The following is a 22,921-nucleotide window of genomic DNA, read 5'->3' on the forward strand; positions in this document are numbered from 1 at the left end:
AAGGACGTTTTTATTTTACTAAAGTCGCGAAGAACAGGTCCCATAGGATAAATGGAAAGGGTGCTCCGATAAGTACATACGAATGATGGAACTAAACTTTACTCTGGTTTCTCTTCAGAGCGAATAAATCTTTCGCCTTTTACTAAAGATTTCCGTGGAGAGGAACACTCGAATGAGTCTTAAACTATTTTTCGTAACCCTGCTCTGGCAGGGTTTCCTTTAAAATAAAAAAAGATTGAGGTTTGCTGGATATGGGTGCGTCACGTCATGTAAAGAGAGGGGTCGGACACTTTGTGTTCATGGCGACAACTTTATGCAGCTATTTATTATCTAACTAGCCATCTCCGACTCACTCCAAGGATGGTTGTATTGCAGTTACGGGTCCATCCCCTGTCCCCCTCTCTGGATGCACGCGTACTTTTTACACCTCCCCCCCCAACCTCCATACATACGATTGACGCACCCCTCCTCGAATACCTACTATAATTACCCAGTAATGTCTGTCCTTAACTCTCGTAACGTCACTCCACATCGACCAGCCCCCCTCATTATTTTTCAAGAGCAGGTGACATCCTCCAAATGGACCCCCCCCCCCTTTAATAATTATTAGCGGCTGACGTCACTCCACATGGGGGGCCAAGGGGCCTCCTCTCCTCGGCTTCAACTTATAACCCTCACAACAAAGGCAGAACCCTCACGTCACGCGATCTCCGTAATGCTGTTGAGACATCAAAGTAAAATGGACGTCATGATGAACAAGGGATTATAACCGTAAAATGGAATAGGTCTGTGTCACCGCGCCTTTACAAATTGCACACGCATTAAAGCAATGAATAGCACGTCGCCGTCTGCTTTTCACTTGCCAGTTTCAGATTTACTGCAATACACCCGTCCTTGGACGGGCAAAAGGCGAGTGTTTAAAGAAAACATGCAGCGCCATATGTAGATAATAGATGACAGTTGGTATGTATAATACACATAATAAATGACGATACAGTATATTTATTCAAGTATATTTATTAAAAGAGACTTTATTTAAAAAGCCTAACGGATGCTGACCAAGTTATTGGGCCATGTTTACGGGTCCGCCATTGGTCCAATACTGTAATTATGTACAATGAACACAATGCGAAGTAAACTATGTGCAGTATACTATTGCCTTTACTTGAGTAACCCTCGTTTAAAAACATTAATGGAAATTAAATAATCACTGATTTAAAGTTGTATCAAAGGACGTTTTAATTTTACTAAAGTCGCGAAGAACAGGTCCCATAGGATAAATGGAGAGGGTGTTCCAATAAGTACATACGAATGATGGAACTAAACTTTACTCTAGTTTCTCTTCAGAGCGAATAAATCTTTCGCCTTTTACTAAAGATTTCCGTGGAGAGGAACACTCTAAAGAGTCTTAAACTATTTTTCGTAACCCTGCTCTGGCAGGGTTTCCTTTGAAATAAAAAAAAAGATTGAGGGAACTTGGTGCGGGTGCTTCACGTCATGTAAAGAGAGGGGTGGGACACTTTGTGTTCATGGCGACAACTTTATGCAGCTATTTATTATTTGACTAGCCGTTTCCGTCTCACTCCAAAGATGGGTTTATTGCAGTTAAGGGTCCATCCCCTGTCCCCCTCCTTTACTTGAGTAACCCTCGTGTAAACACATTAATGGAAATTAAATAATCACTGATTTAAAGTTGTATCAAAGGACGTTTTTATTTTACTAAAGTCGCGAAGAACAGGTCCCATAGGATAAATGGAAAGGGTGCTCCGATAAGTACATACGAATGATGGAACTAAACTTTACTCTGGTTTCTCTTCAGAGCGAATAAATCTTTCGCCTTTTACTAAAGATTTCCGTGGAGAGGAACACTCGAATGAGTCTTAAACTATTTTTCGTAACCCTGCTCTGGCAGGGTTTCCTTTAAAATAAAAAAAGATTGAGGTTTGCTGGATATGGGTGCGTCACGTCATGTAAAGAGAGGGGTCGGACACTTTGTGTTCATGGCGACAACTTTATGCAGCTATTTATTATCTGACTAGCCATCTCCGACTCACTCCAAGGATGGTTGTATTGCAGTTACGGGTCCATCCCCTGTCCCCCTCTCTGGATGCACGCGTACTTTTTACACCTCCCCCCCCAACCTCCATACATACGATTGACGCACCCCTCCTCGAATACCTACTATAATTACCCAGTAATGTCTGTCCTTAACTCTCGTAACGTCACTCCACATCGACCAGCCCCCCTCATTATTTTTCAAGAGCAGGTGACATCCTCCAAATGGACCCCCCCCCCCTTTAATAATTATTAGCGGCTGACGTCACTCCACATGGGGGGCCAAGGGGCCTCCTCTCCTCGGCTTCAACTTATAACCCTCACAACAAAGGCAGAACCCTCACGTCACGCGATCTCCGTAATGCTGTTGAGACATCAAAGTAAAATGGACGTCATGATGAACAAGGGATTATAACCGTAAAATGGAATAGGTCTGTGTCACCGCGCCTTTACAAATTGCACACGCATTAAAGCAATGAATAGCACGTCGCCGTCTGCTTTTCACTTGCCAGTTTCAGATTTACTGCAATACACCCGTCCTTGGACGGGCAAAAGGCGAGTGTTTAAAGAAAACATGCAGCGCCATATTTAGATAATAGATGACAGTTGGTATGTATAATACACATAATAAATGACGATACAGTATATTTATTCAAGTATATTTATTAAAAGAGACTTTATTTAAAAAGCCTAACGGATGCTGACCAAGTTATTGGGCCATGTTTACGGGTCCGCCATTGGTCCAATACTGTAATTATGTACAATGAACACAATGCGAAGTAAACTATGTGCAGTATACTATTGCCTTTACTTGAGTAACCCTCGTTTAAAAACATTAATGGAAATTAAATAATCACTGATTTAAAGTTGTATCAAAGGACGTTTTAATTTTACTAAAGTCGCGAAGAACAGGTCCCATAGGATAAATGGAGAGGGTGTTCCAATAAGTACATACGAATGATGGAACTAAACTTTACTCTAGTTTCTCTTCAGAGCGAATAAATCTTTCGCCTTTTACTAAAGATTTCCGTGGAGAGGAACACTCTAAAGAGTCTTAAACTATTTTTCGTAACCCTGCTCTGGCAGGGTTTCCTTTGAAATAAAAAAAAGATTGAGGGTACTTGGTGCGGGTGCTTCACGTCATGTAAAGAGAGGGGTGGGACACTTTGTGTTCATGGCGACAACTTTATGCAGCTATTTATTATTTGACTAGCCGTCTCCGTCTCACTCCAAAGATGGGTGTATTGCAGTTAAGGGTCCATCCCCTGTCCCTCTCCTTTACTTGAGTAACCCTCGTGTAAACACATTAATGGAAATTAAATAATCACTGATTTAAAGTTGTATCAAAGGACGTTTTTATTTTACTAAAGTCGCGAAGAACAGGTCCCATAGGATAAATGGAGAGGGTGCTCCGATAAGTACATACGAATGATGGAACTAAACTTTACTCTGGTTTCTCTTCAGAGCGAATAAATCTTTCGCCTTTTACTAAAGATTTCCGTGGAGAGGAACACTCGAATGAGTCTTAAACTATTTTTCGTAACCCTGCTCTGGCAGGGTTTCCTTTAAAATAAAAAAAGATTGAGGTTTGCTGGATATGGGTGCGTCACGTCATGTAAAGAGAGGGGTCGGACACTTTGTGTTCATGGCGACAACTTTATGCAGCTATTTATTATCTGACTAGCCATCTCCGACTCACTCCAAGGATGGTTGTATTGCAGTTACGGGTCCATCCCCTGTCCCCCTCTCTGGATGCACGCGTACTTTTTACACCTCTTCCCCCAACCTCCATACATACGATTGACGCACCCCTCCTCGAATACCTACTATAATTACCCAGTAATGTCTGTCCTAAACTCTCGTAACGTCACTCCACATCGACCAGCCCCCCTCATTATTTTTCAAGAGCAGGTGACATCCTCCAAATAGACCCGCCACCCCCATTCATAATTATTAGCGGGTGACGTCACTCCACATGGGGGGCCAAGGGGCCTCCTCTCCTCGGCTTCAACTTATAACCCTCACAACAAAGGCAGAACCCTCACGTCACGCAATCTCCGTAATGCTGTTGAGACATCAAAGTAAAATGGACGTCATGATGAACAAGGGATTATAACCGTAAAATGCAATAGGTCTGTGTCACCGCGCCTTTACAAATTGCACACGCATTAATGCAATGAATAGCACGTCGCCGTCTGCTTTTCACTTGCCAGTTTCAGATTTACTGCAATACACCTGTCCTTGGACGGGCAAAAGGCGAGTGTTTAAAGAAAACATGCAGCGCCATATGTAGATAATAGATGACAGTTGGTATGTATAATACACATAATAAATGACGATACAGTATATTTATTCAAGTATATTTATTAAAAGAGACTTTATTTAAAAAACCTAACGGATGCTGACCAAGTTATTGGGCCATGTTTACGGGTCCGCCATTGGTCCAATACTGTAATTATGTACAATGAACACAATGCGAAGTAAACTATGTGCAGTATACTATTACCTTTACTTGAGTAACCCTCGTTTAAAAACATTAATGGAAATTAATTAATCACTGATTTAAAGTTGTATCAAAGGACGTTTTTATTTTACTAAAGTCGCGAAGAAAAGGTCCCATAGGATAAATGGAGAGGGTGCTCCGATAAGTACATACGAATGATGGAACTAAACTTTACTCTGGTTTCTCTTCAGAGCGAATAAATCTTTCGCCTTTTACTAAAGATTTCCGTGGAGAGGAACACTCGAATGAGTCTTAAACTATTTTTCGTAACCCTGCTCTGGCAGGGTTTCCTTTGAAATAAAAAAAAAGATTGAGGGAACTTGGTGCGGGTGCTTCACGTCATGTAAAGAGAGGGGTGGGACACTTTGTGTTCATGGCGACAACTTTATGCAGCTATTTATTATTTGACTAGCCGTTTCTGTCTCACTCCAAAGATGGGTGTATTGCAGTTAAGGGTCCATCCCCTGTCCCCCTCCTTTACTTGAGTAACCCTCGTGTAAAAACATTAATGGAAATTAATTAATCACTGATTTAAAGTTGTATCAAAGGACGTTTTTATTTTACTAAAGTCGCGAAGAAAAGGTCCCATAGGATAAATGGAGAGGGTGCTCCGATAAGTACATACGAATGATGGAACTAAACTTTACTCTGGTTTCTCTTCAGAGCGAATAAATCTTTCGCCTTTTACTAAAGATTTCCGTGGAGAGGAACACTCGAATGAGTCTTAAACTATTTTTCGTAACCCTGCTCTGGCAGGGTTTCCTTTAAAATGAAAAAAGATTGAGGTTTGCTGGATATGCGTGTGTCACGTCATGTAAAGAGAGGGGTGGGACACTTTGTGTTCATGGCGACAACTTTATGCAGCTATTTATTATCTGACTAGCCATCTCCGACTCACTCCAAGGATGGGTGTATTGCAGTTACGGGTCCATCCCCTGTCCCCCTCTCTGGATGCAGGCGTACTTTTTACACCCCCCCCAACCTCCATACATACGCTTCACGCACCCCTCCTCGAATACCTACTATAATCACCCAGTAATGTCTGTCCTTAACTCTCATAACATCACTCCACATCGACCAGCCCCCCTCATTATTTTTCAAGTGCAGGTGACATCCTCCAAATGGACCCCCCCCCCATTCATAATTATTAGCGGCTGACGTCACTCCACATGGGGGGCCAAGGGGCCTCCTCTCCTCGGCGTCAACTTACAACCCTCACTACAAAGGCAGAACCCTCACGTCACGCGATCTCCGTAATGCTGTTGAGACATCAAAGTAAAAAGGACGTCATGATGAACAAGGGATTATAACCGTAAAATGGAATAGGTCTGTGTCACCGCGCCTTTACAAATTGCACACGCATTAATGCAATGAATAGCACGTCGCCGTCTGCTTTTCACTTGCCAGTTTCAGATTTACTGCAATACACCTGTCCTTGGACGGGCAAAAGGCGAGTGTTTAAAGAAAACATGCAGCGCCATATGTAGATAATAGATGACAGTTGGTATGTATAATACACATAATAAATGACGATACAGTATATTTATTCAAGTATATTTATTAAAAGAGACTTTATTTAAAAAACCTAACGTATGCTGACCAAGTTATTGGGCCATGTTTACGGGTCCGCCATTGGTCCAATACTGTAATTATGTACAATGAACACAATGCGAAGTAAACTATGTGCAGTATACTATTACCTTTACTTGAGTAACCCTCGTTTAAAAACATTAATGGAAATTAAATAATCACTGATTTAAAGTTGTATCAAAGGACGTTTTAATTTTACTAAAGTCGCGAAGAACAGGTCCCATAGGATAAATGGAGAGGGTGTTCCAATAAGTACATACGAATGATGGAACTAAACTTTACTCTGGTTTCTCTTCAGAGCGAATAAATCTTTCGCCTTTTACTAAAGATTTCCGTGGAGAGGCGGGTAACCCTGGCCGTGAGGCCAGTGGGTGCTCGGCCAATAGATATGGAGACCTGCCAAGCTGTGGAGATGATCCGGGATGAGCAAGCCACGTCAACTGCTGCGGAGGTGGAAGCTGGCGCAGCTCAACGGTCTGGAGTGCGGAAGGAGAGTGCCTTGGCTCAGTCGTCAGTCTCGACTGAGGGGAGCCAGCTGCTGGGGAGGCTGGACGTGCCTGCTGGCCTTGACAGGAGTGCTACGGACATCGGGGAGCCTGCTGGCCAGCGGGCACAGACTGCTAAGGAGAATGCAGAACCTGCATCGGCGGAACAGCACCAGGAACGTGCAGGCCGTAGGCGCGGTGGCCCGGGAGCAGGCTTCACGCCGGATCGTGCCAGACGCCACAACTGTGTCCGAGTTGCCTTCAAGGAGGACGTGCCAGAAGAGGTGACTATGGACCGCTCGATTTTTGTGCGAACTGTGGTTATGGGTATGCTGAAATTTGAGCCCATGGACCTATTTTGCTTGATAGCTTTGCCGGGCGGCAGAGCCTTTGATGTTAGTTTTAAGACAAGCAATTTACTACAGCGCTTTCTGACACGTTTTGAGGAAAAAGCAGGCGAGAGGCCCCTGTCTCTGCTCAAGCTGCATTTGCTGTCAGAATTGGACACGAAAATGGTGACGGTCTTTTTGTATAATGAATCGCTTCCCGATCATGATGTGGAGGTGTGGCTGCGACAGCATTGCCATCTGTTATCAAACTGCAAACGTGTCCAGGATTCACTGGGCATCTGGACTGGTGCTAGACAGTGGCGGGTGAGGCTGAGAACTGCGGTCGGTGCCCTGCAACACATTCCGAGCGCCCTCAACATTGGTGGGAGTAAAGGCTTCATTGTCTACGAAGGCCAACCCAAGCTCTGCAGAAGGTGCGGTAGACGGGGTCATCTAGCAGTGGCATGTGAAGCACGAGTGTGCTACCGCTGCAAGTCCCTGGATCATACAGTGGATAATTGCCAAGCCCCAGCGCAATGCAACCTCTGTGGAAGCAAGGACCATTTTTACCGGAACTGCCCTGAATCATATGCAAATATGGTCCGGGCACGTAAAAACCAGGCTGCTGATGAGAAAGCCGAACCTTTGTTGGAGCACACTCCACATAATTTGGTTGCTGATGATGTCGATGGAGCGACAGTCATCCAGAGAGCGCCACTTTTGGAGCAGGAGGATGAAAGAAAGGAGCTGGAAGTGCTGCCTGTGGATGGAGGAGAATCTACGAGTCAGCAGGAAGACAGCTCCAGGGCCAATGTGATGGAGGAGGCAGTCTCTGAGCCAACTGTGGCTGACTGGGCAGTGGAAGCTGAGACGACAGAGGACGATGGAGAACGGCAGAAGAAAGTGGACAAGAGAGTGTCATTCGAGAGGACAGGCTGGCAGAAAGCAAAGAGGAAGAGGAGAGCACCGAGTGCCTCATCATGGTCTGTTCCAGGGAAATGCCCCCAATTGTCTGACTCTTCAACAGAAAACTTGGCTTCATCTGAAGAAGAGATAACAGCCAAGCTGAGCCAAGAGATTGGGTCTTACCCGAAATCTGTGCAAGCCGAGAGTTTGTTGGACCTTGTTGATGAAAATTGCTACTCATTGTTGGAGGACTTTTCTGCTGAGCCGGACTAAACACCCTTGGTCATGGCGCTCTCTGTTGCATCGGTCAACGTGCGAGGAATCTGGGGAGCAGCTAAACGTAAAGCAATGGTTCATTATTTGCGGACTCTAAAGAGAGACATTTATTTTTTGCAGGAATGCCACCTGCCTTATTCCCTCGACCAGGCAAAACTGACTGAATCCTGGGATGGACAATGTTTTTGGTCTGGGAGCAATGTTAACAGATGCTCTGGGGTTGCCATCCTCATAGGAAGCCGAAGTGTGGAGGTACAGGAGGCCCAGGAAGTTGTTCCTGGCCGACTGCATTATGTCGATGCCATATATAGAGGAACTGCAGTCCGTCTAATCAATGTATATGCTCCTACGCAGTGTTCGGAGCGAGTGGAGCTGTGGGGTAATATATCTGCCCTGCTGGTCACACAGAGACATGTTGTCCTGGGTGGAGATTTTAATTGCCCACTCAGCTTATCAGACGTTCTGCCTGCCACTGGGAGTCGGAGGATAGATCCTTCTTCTAGAGGGCTCAGTGCTTTAGTTAAATATTTTGATTTGACTGATACCTTTAGGTTCTTGTACCCAGCACTTCCTGGCTTCACCTGGGTCAGTAGCTCTGGATCTTTGCATTCGAGAATTGATTTTATTTTTGTTTCTGCTAAGGTTACAGTGGAGCATGTAGAGACTGTGCCAGTCTCTTTCTCGGATCACAAATTGATTATGGCGAAGATTCAAATCCCAGGGGGAGTAATGTTAGGGAAGGGGATCTGGAAAATGAACACGAGTTTCCTGGAAGATGAGAAGCTGGTGAGGGCCTTCATTCAACATTATGTAGAATGGAGGAGCCTACAGTGTTGCTTCGGCACCATGGCTGAATGGTGGGAGATGGTTAAAAGTCGGACTAGGGGTTTCTATCAGGCACACAGCAAAAGGATGAGTGTTAGGAATGAGATGAAGGGCTTGAACGACAAGCTGGAGAAGGCATACCGGTTGCTGGAATTAGGTTTTCCTATGGTGGACGAAATAAGGCATTTAAAAGACAAGATTTCCTTGTCACTTGAAAATCAGGCAGCGCAGTTCGTTTTTAGGGCACGGGTTAGGGCAGTGGAAGAGGGAGAAAAGTGTACGCGTTTCTTTTTTAGAAAGTGCAGGAAACCCAACAGTGTCATCCATGAGCTCGTTAGCCCTAGCCTTGGTAGGCAGACACAGACGGAAGGTGTTGTTGAGGTTGCACGAGAGTATTATGCAGACCTCTATAGCCATAAAATATCGGAGGTGGACGCCCGGGATTTTTTTCTTGGGGAAGTTAAACAACAGGTCGAGGCCCCAGACGAGGTGAATGGGCAAATACAAATGGAGGAACTGAATAAGGCCGTGAGAGGTTTGCGGCTGCAAAAGACTCCTGGTAGCGACGGGATACCAGCCGAATTCTACGTCAAGTTCTGGGACACTATTAAACAGGACTTGTTGCAATTATACAGGGAAATCTTGGCTGATGGGCCAGTGCCGGAGTCCATGAGGGGAGGGGTTATATCCCTTATATATAAGGGGAAGGGGGCCCGCAGCGACATCGGGAACTGGCGCCCAATTACTCTGTTGAATACAGATTACAAGATATTGGCCAAAACCATTGCGGCACGATTGGGAAGTGTGGTGGCTGAAGTTACACAAGCAGACCAAACATGTGCTGTCCCAGGCAGACATATCTCAGACAGCCTCATCTTATTAAGGGAAGTCATAGAGTCCACAATAGAAGGGGGAGGGCCACTGGGGCTCCTTAGTTTAGATCAAGAGAAAGCTTTTGACCGCATATCACATGACTACTTGTTTTCAGTGTTGACTCATATGGGGATAGGAGAACAACTGGTTAGTTGGGTACAAAAGTTATATAGTAATCTTTCTAGTAGACTTTTGATAAATGGGGTCCTGTCTGAAGCTGTTCCAGTTCGATCGGGTGTGAGGCAAGGGTGCCCCATGTCACCAGTCTTGTTTGTTATTTGCATGGAACCTTTTGCCCAGGCTGTCAGAGCCAGTCAGAGGATTCGAGGGGTGTCCATCCCGGGGAGTGGAGAGCAGGTAAAAATAATTCTGTATATGGATGATATCGTGGTGTTCTGTAGGGATGTCTCCTCGGTATGGGGGGTTTTGGAGTTGGCGAGACTTTTTCACTTAGCCTCGGGATCTAGGATTAACCTGAGTAAGAGTGAGATTATGTTTTTTGGAAACCCTAAGCTCTTCGAAGGTTGCCCGACAGAGCTGAAAGTACAGGTGGAAGGGATTAGGATATTGGGGGTCACTTTTTACGTAAAGGATTCTGGAAAAAGGAACTGGAGGGAAAAGATTAAGGTTGTGAAGGGCAGGCTAGTCAGATGGATGACCAGAAGCCTTACTATGGAAGGGAAGATTTTGGTTTTGAAAGCAGAAATGTTACCTGTGCTCAATTACCTGGCATACATCTTTCCGCCAGGTGCACAAACGTTGCATTATATTGAGATGCTGTTTTTCAGGTTCATCTGGGGGGGTGGGATGGACCGGGTGAAGAGGGAGACCATGTATAAAAATCCTGCGAACGGTGGGAGGGGAGCCCCTAACGTCGCACGTACTCTGAGTACAATCTTTGTTTGTAATACAATTCGCTTGTTTTTTGCAGATGGGCTCCAGGCAAAAGCCTCATATTTTGTGCGATATAGACTGGCATGGCTCCTACGTAGATTAGGGATGGCTTCACTGCCTCTTTGTACGCCCCTCGCTTGGACGCAGGGGTGGCTGTGTGCTGCGGTTAGCAAGTACATTGCAGAATATGAGCCGGCCCTTGTAAGAGATTCGTGGCTCCCACGAAGTGTTCTTGCTGAGATGGTCAAGAAGGAGACCTGCGAAGGGGTACCAGGTGCACGGAGTGTCCTTCACCAGCAAATATGGGAAAATGTGTCTTCTGAGGCACTAACTAAGGTGCAAAGGGATATATCTTGGCTGGCGGTATGGGATAGGCTGACATGCAGAGCGTTTATGCATTCACGCCAATTGGCCCGCACTCCTAAGTGCCCAAGGGGCTGTAGTGCGGATGAGTATGCGGGTCATGTGTTTGTGCGATGTCCTTTTGCGAAGGAAGTGTGGGAGCTGTGCCAGCCTTTGTTAGCACCTTTCTATCCTGTCATGGTTAATGTGCCAAGCATTATTTGGGGAGTCTTTCGGCGGAGGGCGGGAAGGGCCTGGACTCAGGCATGGGCCATTGTTGGGGCTGTAAAAGAAGCCTTGTGGAAGGCGCGAGGTTTGATGACCAGGGGCACCGATATGACACCTGCAGATGTTTACCGCCTGACCTGCAGGCTGCTTTGGCGGGTGGTGGAGGTGGATAAGGCAAGAATGGGCAGTGAGGCAGCAAAAAAGAAATGGCAGTGGCCTCCACCTCCATGCCGCGCATGTTGACACAGGTAGCACTTGTGCAAATTAACTTAGCAATAGTACTGGGAATTGAGGAGTGAGACTCGGGTCGGCAATGGCGGATTCTTGTTTGCTATACAGTACATCTGATGGACCAAGAAAGAGTGTTGCGGTTGTCAGTACCTTCCATATGTTGCGGAACTGTGAGGGATTCTGTACCGGAGGCAATGTCCCTCTCGGGGGTTGTTGTTGTTACTTTGAAACTGTTGACTGTATATATTTGAAATAAAAGCTTTTAAATACCTTTACTAAAGATTTCCGTGGAGAGGAACACTCTAATGAGTCTTAAACTATTTTTCGTAACCCTGCTCTGGCAGGGTTTCCTTTGAAATAAAAAAAAAGATTGAGGGAACTTGGTGCGGGTGCTTCACGTCATGTAAAGAGAGGGGTGGGACACTTTGTGTTCATGGCGACAACTTTATGCAGCTATTTATTATTTGACTAGCCGTTTCTGTCTCACTCCAAAGATGGGTGTATTGCAGTTAAGGGTCCATCCCCTGTCCCCCTCCTTTACTTGAGTAACCCTCGTGTAAAAACATTAATGGAAATTAATTAATCACTGATTTAAAGTTGTATCAAAGGACGTTTTTATTTTACTAAAGTCGCGAAGAAAAGGTCCCATAGGATAAATGGAGAGGGTGCTCCGATAAGTACATACGAATGATGGAACTAAACTTTACTCTGGTTTCTCTTCAGAGCGAATAAATCTTTCGCCTTTTACTAAAGATTTCCGTGGAGAGGAACACTCGAATGAGTCTTAAACTATTTTTCGTAACCCTGCTCTGGCAGGGTTTCCTTTAAAATAAAAAAAGATTGAGGTTTGCTGGATATGGGTGCGTCACGTCATGTAAAGAGACGGGTCGGACACTTTGTGTTCATGGCGACAACTTTATGCAGCTATTTATTATCTGACTAGCCATCTCCGACTCACTCCAAGGATGGGTGTATTGCAGTTACGGGTCCATCCCCTGTCCCCCTCTCTGGATGCAGGCGTACTTTTTACACCCCCCCCAACCTCCATACATACGCTTGACGCACCCCTCCTCGAATACCTACTATAATCACCCAGTAATGTCTGTCCTTAACTCTCATAACGTCACTCCACATCGACCAGCCCCCCTCATTATTTTTCAAGAGCAGGTGACATCCTCCAAATGGACCCATTCCCCCATTCATAATTATTAGCGGCTGACGTCACTCCACATCGGGGGCCAAGGTGGCCTCCTCTCCTCGGCGTCAACTTACAACCCTCACTACAAAGGCAGAACCCTCACGTCACGCGATCTCCGTAATGCTGTTGAGACATCAAAGTAAAAAGGACGTCATGATGAACAAGGGATTATAACCGTAAAATGGAATAGGTCTGTGTCACCGCGCCTTTACAAATTGCACACGCATTAATGCAATGAATAGCACGTCGCCGTCTGCTTTTCACTTGCCAGTTTCAGATTTACTGCAATACACCTGTCCTTGGACGGGCAAAAGGCGAGTGTTTAAAGAAAACATGCAGCGCCATATGTAGATAATAGATGACAGTTGGTATGTATAATACACATAATAAATGACGATACAGTATATTTATTCAAGTATATTTATTAAAAGAGACTTTATTTAAAAAACCTAACGGATGCTGACCAAGTTATTGGGCCATGTTTACGGGTCCGCCATTGGTCCAATACTGTAATTATGTACAATGAACACAATGCGAAGTAAACTATATGCAGTATACTATTACCTTTACTTGAGTAACCCTCGTTTATAAACATTAATGGAAATTAAATAATCACTGATTTAAAGTTGTATCAAAGGACGTTTTAATTTTACTAAAGTCGCGAAGAACAGGTCCCATAGGATAAATGGAGAGGGTGTTCCAATAAGTAAATACGAATGATGGAACTAAACTTTACTCTAGTTTCTCTTCAGAGCGAATAAATCTTTCGCCTTTTACTAAAGATTTCCGTGGAGAGGAACACTCTAAAGAGTCTTAAACTATTTTTCGTAACCCTGCTCTGGCAGGGTTTCCTTTGAAATAAAAAAAAGATTGAGGGTACTTGGTGCGGGTGCTTCACGTCATGTAAAGAGAGGGGTGGGACACTTTGTGTTCATGGCGACACAAAGTGTCCCACCCCTCTCTTTACATGACGTGAAGCACCCGCACCAAGTACCCTCAATCTTTTTTTTATTTCAAAGGAAACCCTGCCAGAGCAGGGTTACGAAAAATAGTTTAAGACTCTTTAGAGTGTTCCTCTCCACGGAAATCTTTAGTAAAAGGCGAAAGATTTATTCGCTCTGAAGAGAAACTAGAGTAAAGTTTAGTTCCATCATTCGTATTTACTTATGCAGCTATTGCACCATCAGAGTATGAGAGCTCGGGGCAAGCATCTACACTATGGGAACCTCATTTGCCAGTAAAAATATGATAATTGGTTTTTTACCCTTTTATCTGGTAACAAAACTGACACCTTTTTACAAGGAGTCATGTTTGCATAGACCGCAATACCTGCAGTTATAATACAAACAAAAGACATAACTCTGATACATGACTCCTTGTAAAAAGGTGTCAGTTTTGTTGCCAGATAAAAGGGTAAAAAACCAATTATCATATTTTTACTGGCAAATGAGGTTCCCATAGTGTACATTAATGGAAATTAAATAATCACTGATTTAAAGTTGTATCAAAGGACGTTTTTATTTTACTAAAGTCGCGAAGAACAGGTCCCATAGGATAAATGGAGAGGGTGCTCCGATAAGTACATACGAATGATGGAACTAAACTTTACTCTGGTTTCTCTTCAGAGCGAATACATCTTTCGCCTTTTACTAAAGATTTCCGTGGAGAGGAACACTCGAATGAGTCTTAAACTATTTTTCGTAACCCTGCTCTGGCAGGGTTTCCTTTAAAATGAAAAAAGATTGAGGTTTGCTGGATATGGGTGCGTCACGTCATGTAAAGAGAGGGGTGGGACACTTTGTGTTCATGGCGACAACTTTATGCAGCTATTTATTATCTGACTAGCCATCTCCGACTCACTCCAAGGATGGTTGTATTGCAGTTACGGGTCCATCCCCTGTCCCCCTCTCTGGATGCACGCGTACTTTTTACACCTCCCCCCCCAACCTCCATACATACGATTGACGCACCCCTCCTCGAATGCCTACTATAATTACCCAGTAATGTCTGTCCTTAACTCTCGTAACGTCACTCCACATCGACCAGCCCCCCTCATTATTTTTCAAGAGCAGGTGACATCCTCCAAATAGACCCCCCCCCCATTCATAATTATTAGCGGCTGACGTCACTCCACATGGGGGGCCAATGGGCCTCCTCTCCTCGGCTTCAACTTATAACCCTCACAACAAAGGCAGAACCCTCACGTCACGCGATCTCCGTAATGCTGTTGAGACATCAAAGTAAAATGGACGTCATGATGAACAAGGGATTATAACCGTAAAATGGAATAGGTCTGTGTCACCGCGCCTTTACAAATTGCACACGCATTAATGCAATGAATATCACGTCGCCGTCTGCTTTTCACTTGCCAGTTTCAGATTTACTGCAATACACCCGTCCTTGGACGGGCAAAAGGCGAGTGTTTAAAGAAAACATGCAGCGCCATATGTAGATAATAGATGACAGTTGGTATGTATAATACACATAATAAATGACGATACAGTATATTTATTCAAGTATATTTATTAAAAGAGACTTTATTTAAAAAACCTAACGGATGCTGACCAAGTTATTGGGCCATGTTTACGGGTCCGCCATTGGTCCAATACTGTAATTATGTACAATGAACACAATGCGAAGTAAACTATGTGCAGTATACTATTACCTTTACTTGAGTAACCCTTGTTTAAAAACATTAATGGAAATTAATTAATCACTGATTTAAAGTTGTATCAAAGGACGTTTTTATTTTACTAAAGTCGCGAAGAAAAGGTCCCATAGGATAAATGGAGAGGGTGCTCCGATAAGTACATACGAATGATGGAACTAAACTTTACTCTGGTTTCTCTTCAGAGCGAATAAATCTTTCGCCTTTTACTAAAGATTTCCGTGGAGAGGAACACTCTAAAGAGTCTTAAACTATTTTTCGTAACCCTGCTCTGGCAGGGTTTCCTTTGAAATAAAAAAAAGATTGAGGTTTGCTGGATATGGGTGCGTCACGTCATGTAAAGAGAGGGGTGGGACACTTTGTGTTCATGGCGACAACTTTATGCAGCTATTATCTGACTAGCCATCTCCGACTCACTCCAAGGATGGGTGTATTGCAGTTACGGGTCCATTCCCTGTCCCCCTCTCTGGATGCAGGCGTACTTTTTACACCCCCCCCAACCTCCATACATACGCTTGACGCACCCCTCCTCGAATACCTACTATAATCACCCAGTAATGTCTGTCCTTAACTCTCGTAACGTCACTCCACATCGACCAGCCCCCCTCATTAATTTTCAAGAGCAGCTGACATCCTCCAAATGGACACCTCCCCCCCATTCATAATTATTAGCGGTTGACGTCACTCCACATGGGGAGCCAAGGGGCCTCCTCTCCTCGGCGTCAACTTACAACCCTCACTACAAAGGCAGAACCCTCACGTCACGCGATCTCCGTAATGCTGTTGAGACATCAAAGTAAAAAGGACGTCATGATGAACAACGGATTATAACCGTAAAATGGAATAGGTCTGTGTCACCGCGCCTTTACAAATTGCACACGCATTAATGCAATGAATAGCACGTCGCCGTCTGCTTTTCACTTGCCAGTTTCAGATTTACTGCAATACACTTGTCCTTGGACGGGCAAAAGGCGTATGTTTAAAGAAAACATGCAGTGCCATATGTAGATAATAGATGACAGTTGGTATGTATAATACACATAATAAATGACGATACAGTATATTTATTCAAGTATATTTATTAAAAGAGACTTTATTTAAAAAACCTAACGGATGCTGACCAAGTTATTGGGCCATGTTTACGGGTCCGCCATTGGTCCAATACTGTAATTATGTACAATGAACACAATGCGAAGTAAACTATGTGCAGTATACTATTACCTTTACTTGAGTAACCCTCGTTTAAAAACATTAATGGAAATTAAATAATCACTGATTTAAAGTTGTATCAAAGGACATTGTAATTTTACTAAAGTCGCGAAGAACAGGTCCCATAGGATAAATGGAGAGGGTGTTCCAATAAGTACATACGAATGATGGAACTAAACTTTACTCTGGTTTCTCTTCAGAGCGAATAAATCTTTCGCCTTTTACTAAAGATTTCCGTGGAGAGGAACACTCTAAAGAGTCTTAAACTATTTTTCGTAACCCTGCTCTGGCAGGGTTTCCTTTGAAATAAAAAAAAGATTGAGGGTACTTGGTGCGGGTGCTTCACGTCATGTAAAGAGAGGGGTGGGACACTTTGTGTTCATGGCGACAACTTTATGCAGCTATTTATTATTTGACTAGCCGTTTCCGTCTCACTCCAAAGATGGGTGTATTGCAGTTAAGGGTCCATCCCCTGTCCCCCTCCTTTACTTGAGTAACCCTCGTGTAAAAACATTAATGGCAATTAATTAATCACTGATTTAAAGTTGTATCAAAGGACGTTTTTATTTTACTAAAGTCGCGAAGAACAGGTCCCATAGGATAAATGGAGAGGGTGCTCCGATAAGTACATACGAATGATGGAACTAAACTTTACTCTGGTTTCTCTTCAGAGCGAATAAATCTTTCGCCTTTTACTAAAGATTTCCGTGGAGAGGAACACTCTAATGAGTCTTAAACTATTTTTCGTAACCCTGCTCTGGCAGGGTTTCCTTTGAAATAAAAAAAAGATTGAGGGAACTTGGTGCGGGTGCTTCACGTCATGTAAAGAGAGGGGTGGGACACTTTGTGTTCATGGCGACAACTTTATGCAGCTATTTATTATTTGACTAGCCGTTTCCGTCTCACTCCAAAGATGGGTTTATTGCAGTTAAGGGTCCATCCCCTGTCCCCCTCCTTTACTTGAGTAACCCTCGTGTAAACACATTAATGGAAATTAAATAATCACTGATTTAAAGTTGTATCAAAGGACGTTTTTATTTTACTAAAGTCGCGAAGAACAGGTCCCATAGGATAAATGGAGAGGGTGCTCCGATAAGTACATACGAATGATGGAACTAAACTTTACTCTGGTTTCTCTTCAGAGCGAATAAATCTTTCGCCTTTTACTAAAGATTTCCGTGGAGAGGAACACTCGAATGAGTCTTAAACTATTTTTCGTAACCCTGCTCTGGCAGGGTTTCCTTTAAAATATAAAAAGATTGAGGTTTGCTGGATATGGGTGCGTCACGTCATGTAAAGAGAGGGGTCGGACACTTTGTGTTCATGGCGACAACTTTATGCAGCTATTTATTATCTGACTAGCCATCTCCGACTCACTCCAAGGATGGTTGTATTGCAGTTACGGGTCCATCCCCTGTCCCCCTCTCTGGATGCACGCGTACTTTTTACACCTCCCCCCCCAACCTCCATACATACGATTGACGCACCCCTCCTCGAATACCTACTATAATTACCCAGTAATGTCTGTCCTTAACTCTCGTAACGTCACTCCACATCGACCAGCCCCCCTCATTATTTTTCAAGAGCAGGTGACATCCTCCAAATGGACCCCCCCCCCCCATTCATAATTATTAGCGGCTGACGTCACTCCACATGGGGGGCCAAGGGGCCTCCTCTCCTCGGCTTCAACTTATAACCCTCACAACAAAGGCAGAACCCTCACGTCACGCGATCTCCGTAATGCTGTTGAGACATCAAAGTAAAATGGACGTCATGATGAACAAGGGATTATAACCGTAAAATGGAATAGGTCTGTGTCACCGCGCCTTTACAAATTGCACACACATTAATGCAATGAATAGCACGTCGCCGTCTGCTTTTCACTTGCCAGTTTCAGATTTACTGCAATACACCCGTCCTTGGACGGGCAAAAGGCGAGTGTTTAAAGAAAACATGCAGCGCCATATGTAGATAATAGATGACAGTTGGTATGTATAATACACATAATAAATGACGATACAGTATATTTATTCAAGTATATTTATTAAAAGAGACTTTATTTAAAAAGCCTAACGGATGCTGACCAAGTTATTGGGCCATGTTTACGGGTCCGCCATTGGTCCAATACTGTAATTATGTACAATGAACACAATGCGAAGTAAACTATGTGCAGTATACTATTACCTTTACTTGAGTAACCCTCGTTTAAAAACATTAATGGAAATTAAATAATCACTGATTTAAAGTTGTATCAAAGGACGTTTTAATTTTACTTAAGTCGCGAAGAACAGGTCCCATAGGATAAATGGGGAGGGTGTTCCAATAAGTACATACGAATGATGGAACTAAACTTTACTCTGGTTTCTCTTCAGAGCGAATAAATCTTTCGCCTTTTACTAAAGATTTCCGTGGAGAGGAACACTCGAATGAGTCTTAAACTATTTTTCGTAACCCTGCTCTGGCAGGGTTTCCTTTAAAATGAAAAAAGATTGAGGTTTGCTGGATATGGGTGTGTCACGTCATGTAAAGAGAGGGGTGGGACACTTTGTGTTCATGGCGACAACTTTATGCAGCTATTTATTATCTGACTAGCCATCTCCGACTCACTCCAAGGATGGGTGTATTGCAGTTACGGGTCCATCCCCTGTCCCCCTCTCTGGATGCAGGCGTACTTTTTACACCCCCCCCAACCTCCATACATACGCTTCACGCACCCCTCCTCGAATACCTACTATAATCACCCAGTAATGTCTGTCCTTAACTCTCATAACATCACTCCACATCGACCAGCCCCCCTCATTATTTTTCAAGTGCAGGTGACATCCTCCAAATGGACCCCCCCCCCATTCATAATTATTAGCGGCTGACGTCACTCCACATGGGGGGCCAAGGGGCCTCCTCTCCTCGGCGTCAACTTACAACCCTCACTACAAAGGCAGAACCCTCACGTCACGCGATCTCCGTAATGCTGTTGAGACATCAAAGTAAAAAGGACGTCATGATGAACAAGGGATTATAACCGTAAAATGGAATAGGTCTGTGTCACCGCGCCTTTACAAATTGCACACGCATTAATGCAATGAATAGCACGTCGCCGTCTGCTTTTCACTTGCCAGTTTCAGATTTACTGCAATACACCCATCCTTGGACGGGCAAAAGGCGAGTGTTTAAAGAAAACATGCAGCGCCATATGTAGATAATAGATAACAGTTGTTATGTATAATACACATAATAAATGACGATACAGTATATTTATTCAAGTATATTTATTAAAAGAGACTTTATTTAAAAAACCTAACGGATGCTGACCAAGTTATTGGGCCATGTTTACGGGTCCGCCATTGGTCCAATACTGTAATTATGTACAATGAACACAATGCGAAGTAAACTATGTGCAGTATATTATTACCTTTACTTGAGTAACCCTCGTTTAAAAACATTAATGGAAATTAAATAATCACTGATTTAAAGTTGTATCAAAGGACGTTTTAATTTTACTAAAGATCAAGAGAAACCCTAAGCTCTTCGAAGGTTGCCCGACAGAGCTGAAAGTACAGGTGGAAGGGATTAGGATATTGGGGGTCACTTTTTACGTAAAGGATTCTGGAAAAAGGAACTGGAGGGAAAAGATTAAGGTTGTGAAGGGCAGGCTAGTCAGATGGATGACCAGAAGCCTTACTATGGAAGGGAAGATTTTGGTTTTGAAAGCAGAAATGTTACCTGTGCTCAATTACCTGGCATACATCTTTCCGCCAGGTGCACAAACGTTGCATTATATTGAGATGCTGTTTTTCAGGTTCATCTGGGGGGGTGGGATGGACCGGGTGAAGAGGGAGACCATGTATAAAAATCCTGCGAACGGTGGGAGGGGAGCCCCTAACGTCGCAGGTACTCTGAGTACAATCTTTGTTTGTAATACAATTCGCTTGTTTTTTGCAGATGGGCTCCAGGCAAAAGCCTCATATTTTGTGCGATATAGACTGGCATGGCTCCTACGTAGATTAGGGATGGCTTCACTGCCTCTTTGTACGCCCCTCGCTTGGACACAGGGGTGGCTGTGTGCTGCGGTTAGCAAGTACATTGCAGAATATGAGCCGGCCCTTGTAAGAGATTCGTGGCTCCCACGAAGTGTTCTTGCTGAGATGGTCAAGAAGGAGACCTGCGAAGGGGTACCAGGTGCACGGAGTGTCCTTCACCAGCAAATATGGGAAAATGTGTCTTCTGAGGCACTAACTAAGGTGCAAAGGGATATATCTTGGCTGGCGGTATGGGATAGGCTGACATGCAGAGCATTTATGCATTCACGCCAATTGGCCCGCACTCCTAAGTGCCCAAGGGGCTGTAGTGCGGATGAGTATGCGGGTCATGTGTTTGTGCGATGTCCTTTTGCGAAGGAAGTGTGGGAGCTGTGCCAGCCTTTGTTAGCACCTTTCTATCCTGTCATGGTTAATGTGTCAAGCATTATTTGGGGAGTCTTTCGGCGAAGGGCGGGAAGGGCCTGGACTCAGGCATGGGCCATTGTTGGGGCTGTAAAAGAAGCCTTGTGGAAGGCGCGAGGTTTGATGACCAGGGGCACCGATATGACACCTGCAGATGTTTACCGCCTGACCTGCAGGCTGCTTTGGCGGGTGGTGGAGGTGGATAAGGCAAGAATGGGCAGTGAGGCAGCAAAAAAGAAATGGCAGTGGCCTCCACCTCCATGCCGCGCATGTTGACACAGGTAGCACTTGTGCAAATTAACTTAGCAATAGTACTGGGAATTGAGGAGTGAGACTCGGGTCGGCAATGGCGGATTCTTGTTTGCTATACAGTACATCTGATGGACCAAGAAAGAGTGTTGCGGTTGTCAGTACCTTCCATATGTTGCGGAACTGTGAGGGATTCTGTACCGGAGGCAATGTCCCTCTCGGGGGTTGTTGTTGTTACTTTGAAACTGTTGACTGTATATATTTGAAATAAAAGCTTTTAAATACCTTTACTAAAGATTTCCGTGGAGAGGAACACTCTAAAGAGTCTTAAACTATTTTTCGTAACCCTGCTCTGGCAGGGTTTCCTTTGAAATAAAAAAAAGATTGAGGGTACTTGGTGCGGGTGCTTCACGTCATGTAAAGAGAGGGGTGGGACACTTTGTGTTCATGGCGACAACTTTATGCAGCTATTTATTATTTGACTAGCCGTTTCCGTCTCACTCCAAAGATGGGTGTATTGCAGTTAAGGGTCCATCCCCTGTCCCCCTCCTTTACTTGAGTAACCCTCGTGTAAAAACATTAATGGCAATTAATTAATCACTGATTTAAAGTTGTATCAAAGGACGTTTTTATTTTACTAAAGTCGCGAAGAACAGGTCCCATAGGATAAATGCAGAGGGTGCTCCGATAAGTACATACGAATGATGGAACTAAACTTTACTCTGGTTTCTCTTCAGAGCGAATAAATCTTTCGCCTTTTACTAAAGATTTCCGTGGAGAGGAACACTCTAATGAGTCTTAAACTATTTTTCGTAACCCTGCTCTGGCAGGGTTTCCTTTGAAATAAAAAAAAGATTGAGGGAACTTGGTGCGGGTGCTTCACGTCATGTAAAGAGAGGGGTGGGACACTTTGTGTTCATGGCGACAACTTTATGCAGCTATTTATTATTTGACTAGCCGTTTCCGTCTCACTCCAAAGATGGGTGTATTGCAGTTACGGGTCCATCCCCTGTCCCCCTCCTTTACTTGAGTAACCCTCGTGTAAAAACATTAATGGCAATTAATTAATCACTGATTTAAAGTTGTATCAAAGGACGTTTTTATTTTACTAAAGTCGCGAAGAACAGGTCCCATAGGATAAATGGAGAGGGTGCTCTGATAAGTACATACGAATGATGGAACTAAACTTTACTCTGGTTTCTCTTCAGAGCGAATAAATCTTTCGCCTTTTACTAAAGATTTCCGTGGAGAGGAACACTCTAATGAGTCTTAAACTATTTTTCGTAACCCTGCTCTGGCAGGGTTTCCTTTGAAATAAAAAAAAAGATTGAGGGAACTTGGTGCGGGTGCTTCACGTCATGTAAAGAGAGGGGTGGGACACTTTGTGTTCATGGCGACAACTTTATGCAGCTATTTATTATTTGACTAGCCGTTTCCGTCTCACTCCAAAGATGGGTGTATTGCAGTTAAGGGTCCATCCCCTGTCCCCCTCCTTTACTTGAGTAACCCTCGTGTAAAAACATTAATGGAAATTAATTAATCACTGATTTAAAGTTGTATCAAAGGACGTTTTTATTTTACTTAAGTCGCGAAGAACAGGTCCCATAGGATAAATGGAGAG

General features: G+C 44.0%; 18 non-coding genes and 1 pseudogene across 18 annotated transcripts; 18 read left to right on the top strand and 1 right to left on the bottom strand.

The window, feature by feature from the left end:
* The first annotated feature begins 98 nt into the window (after window positions 1-98).
* LOC144946299 (U5 spliceosomal RNA) lies at window positions 99-214 on the top strand. The gene has a single exon (XR_013639801.1). It is a non-coding gene; the product is annotated as a U5 spliceosomal RNA (small nuclear RNA).
* Window positions 215-1,327: 1,113 nt separating this feature from the next.
* LOC144946328 (U5 spliceosomal RNA) lies at window positions 1,328-1,443 on the top strand. The gene has a single exon (XR_013639828.1). It is a non-coding gene; the product is annotated as a U5 spliceosomal RNA (small nuclear RNA).
* A 356-nt stretch (window positions 1,444-1,799) lies between these two features.
* On the top strand, window positions 1,800-1,915 carry LOC144946300 (U5 spliceosomal RNA). The gene has a single exon (XR_013639802.1). It is a non-coding gene; the product is annotated as a U5 spliceosomal RNA (small nuclear RNA).
* A 1,113-nt stretch (window positions 1,916-3,028) lies between these two features.
* Window positions 3,029-3,144, top strand: LOC144946329 (U5 spliceosomal RNA). Its single transcript, XR_013639829.1, has one exon. It is a non-coding gene; the product is annotated as a U5 spliceosomal RNA (small nuclear RNA).
* A 355-nt stretch (window positions 3,145-3,499) lies between these two features.
* LOC144946302 (U5 spliceosomal RNA) lies at window positions 3,500-3,615 on the top strand. Its single transcript, XR_013639803.1, has one exon. It is a non-coding gene; the product is annotated as a U5 spliceosomal RNA (small nuclear RNA).
* A 1,114-nt stretch (window positions 3,616-4,729) lies between these two features.
* LOC144946303 (U5 spliceosomal RNA) lies at window positions 4,730-4,845 on the top strand. Its single transcript, XR_013639804.1, has one exon. It is a non-coding gene; the product is annotated as a U5 spliceosomal RNA (small nuclear RNA).
* Window positions 4,846-5,201: 356 nt separating this feature from the next.
* Window positions 5,202-5,317, top strand: LOC144946304 (U5 spliceosomal RNA). Its single transcript, XR_013639805.1, has one exon. It is a non-coding gene; the product is annotated as a U5 spliceosomal RNA (small nuclear RNA).
* A 1,120-nt stretch (window positions 5,318-6,437) lies between these two features.
* Window positions 6,438-6,491, top strand: LOC144946355 (U5 spliceosomal RNA; annotated as a pseudogene).
* Window positions 6,492-12,240: 5,749 nt separating this feature from the next.
* Window positions 12,241-12,356, top strand: LOC144946305 (U5 spliceosomal RNA). Its single transcript, XR_013639806.1, has one exon. It is a non-coding gene; the product is annotated as a U5 spliceosomal RNA (small nuclear RNA).
* Window positions 12,357-13,467: 1,111 nt separating this feature from the next.
* On the top strand, window positions 13,468-13,583 carry LOC144946330 (U5 spliceosomal RNA). The gene has a single exon (XR_013639830.1). It is a non-coding gene; the product is annotated as a U5 spliceosomal RNA (small nuclear RNA).
* Window positions 13,584-13,757: 174 nt separating this feature from the next.
* Window positions 13,758-13,873, bottom strand: LOC144946331 (U5 spliceosomal RNA). Its single transcript, XR_013639831.1, has one exon. It is a non-coding gene; the product is annotated as a U5 spliceosomal RNA (small nuclear RNA).
* Window positions 13,874-14,340: 467 nt separating this feature from the next.
* LOC144946346 (U5 spliceosomal RNA) lies at window positions 14,341-14,456 on the top strand. The gene has a single exon (XR_013639846.1). It is a non-coding gene; the product is annotated as a U5 spliceosomal RNA (small nuclear RNA).
* A 1,112-nt stretch (window positions 14,457-15,568) lies between these two features.
* On the top strand, window positions 15,569-15,684 carry LOC144946371 (U5 spliceosomal RNA). Its single transcript, XR_013639865.1, has one exon. It is a non-coding gene; the product is annotated as a U5 spliceosomal RNA (small nuclear RNA).
* Window positions 15,685-16,792: 1,108 nt separating this feature from the next.
* LOC144946372 (U5 spliceosomal RNA) lies at window positions 16,793-16,908 on the top strand. Its single transcript, XR_013639866.1, has one exon. It is a non-coding gene; the product is annotated as a U5 spliceosomal RNA (small nuclear RNA).
* A 355-nt stretch (window positions 16,909-17,263) lies between these two features.
* Window positions 17,264-17,379, top strand: LOC144946387 (U5 spliceosomal RNA). The gene has a single exon (XR_013639880.1). It is a non-coding gene; the product is annotated as a U5 spliceosomal RNA (small nuclear RNA).
* A 355-nt stretch (window positions 17,380-17,734) lies between these two features.
* LOC144946306 (U5 spliceosomal RNA) lies at window positions 17,735-17,850 on the top strand. Its single transcript, XR_013639807.1, has one exon. It is a non-coding gene; the product is annotated as a U5 spliceosomal RNA (small nuclear RNA).
* Window positions 17,851-18,964: 1,114 nt separating this feature from the next.
* Window positions 18,965-19,080, top strand: LOC144946307 (U5 spliceosomal RNA). The gene has a single exon (XR_013639808.1). It is a non-coding gene; the product is annotated as a U5 spliceosomal RNA (small nuclear RNA).
* Window positions 19,081-22,017: 2,937 nt separating this feature from the next.
* On the top strand, window positions 22,018-22,133 carry LOC144946388 (U5 spliceosomal RNA). Its single transcript, XR_013639881.1, has one exon. It is a non-coding gene; the product is annotated as a U5 spliceosomal RNA (small nuclear RNA).
* A 355-nt stretch (window positions 22,134-22,488) lies between these two features.
* On the top strand, window positions 22,489-22,604 carry LOC144946389 (U5 spliceosomal RNA). The gene has a single exon (XR_013639882.1). It is a non-coding gene; the product is annotated as a U5 spliceosomal RNA (small nuclear RNA).
* Window positions 22,605-22,921: the final 317 nt, after the last annotated feature.

This window comes from Lampetra fluviatilis, chromosome 40 (genome assembly GCF_964198595.1).
Source record: "Lampetra fluviatilis chromosome 40, kcLamFluv1.1, whole genome shotgun sequence".
Classification (NCBI taxonomy): Eukaryota; Metazoa; Chordata; class Hyperoartia; order Petromyzontiformes; family Petromyzontidae; genus Lampetra; species Lampetra fluviatilis.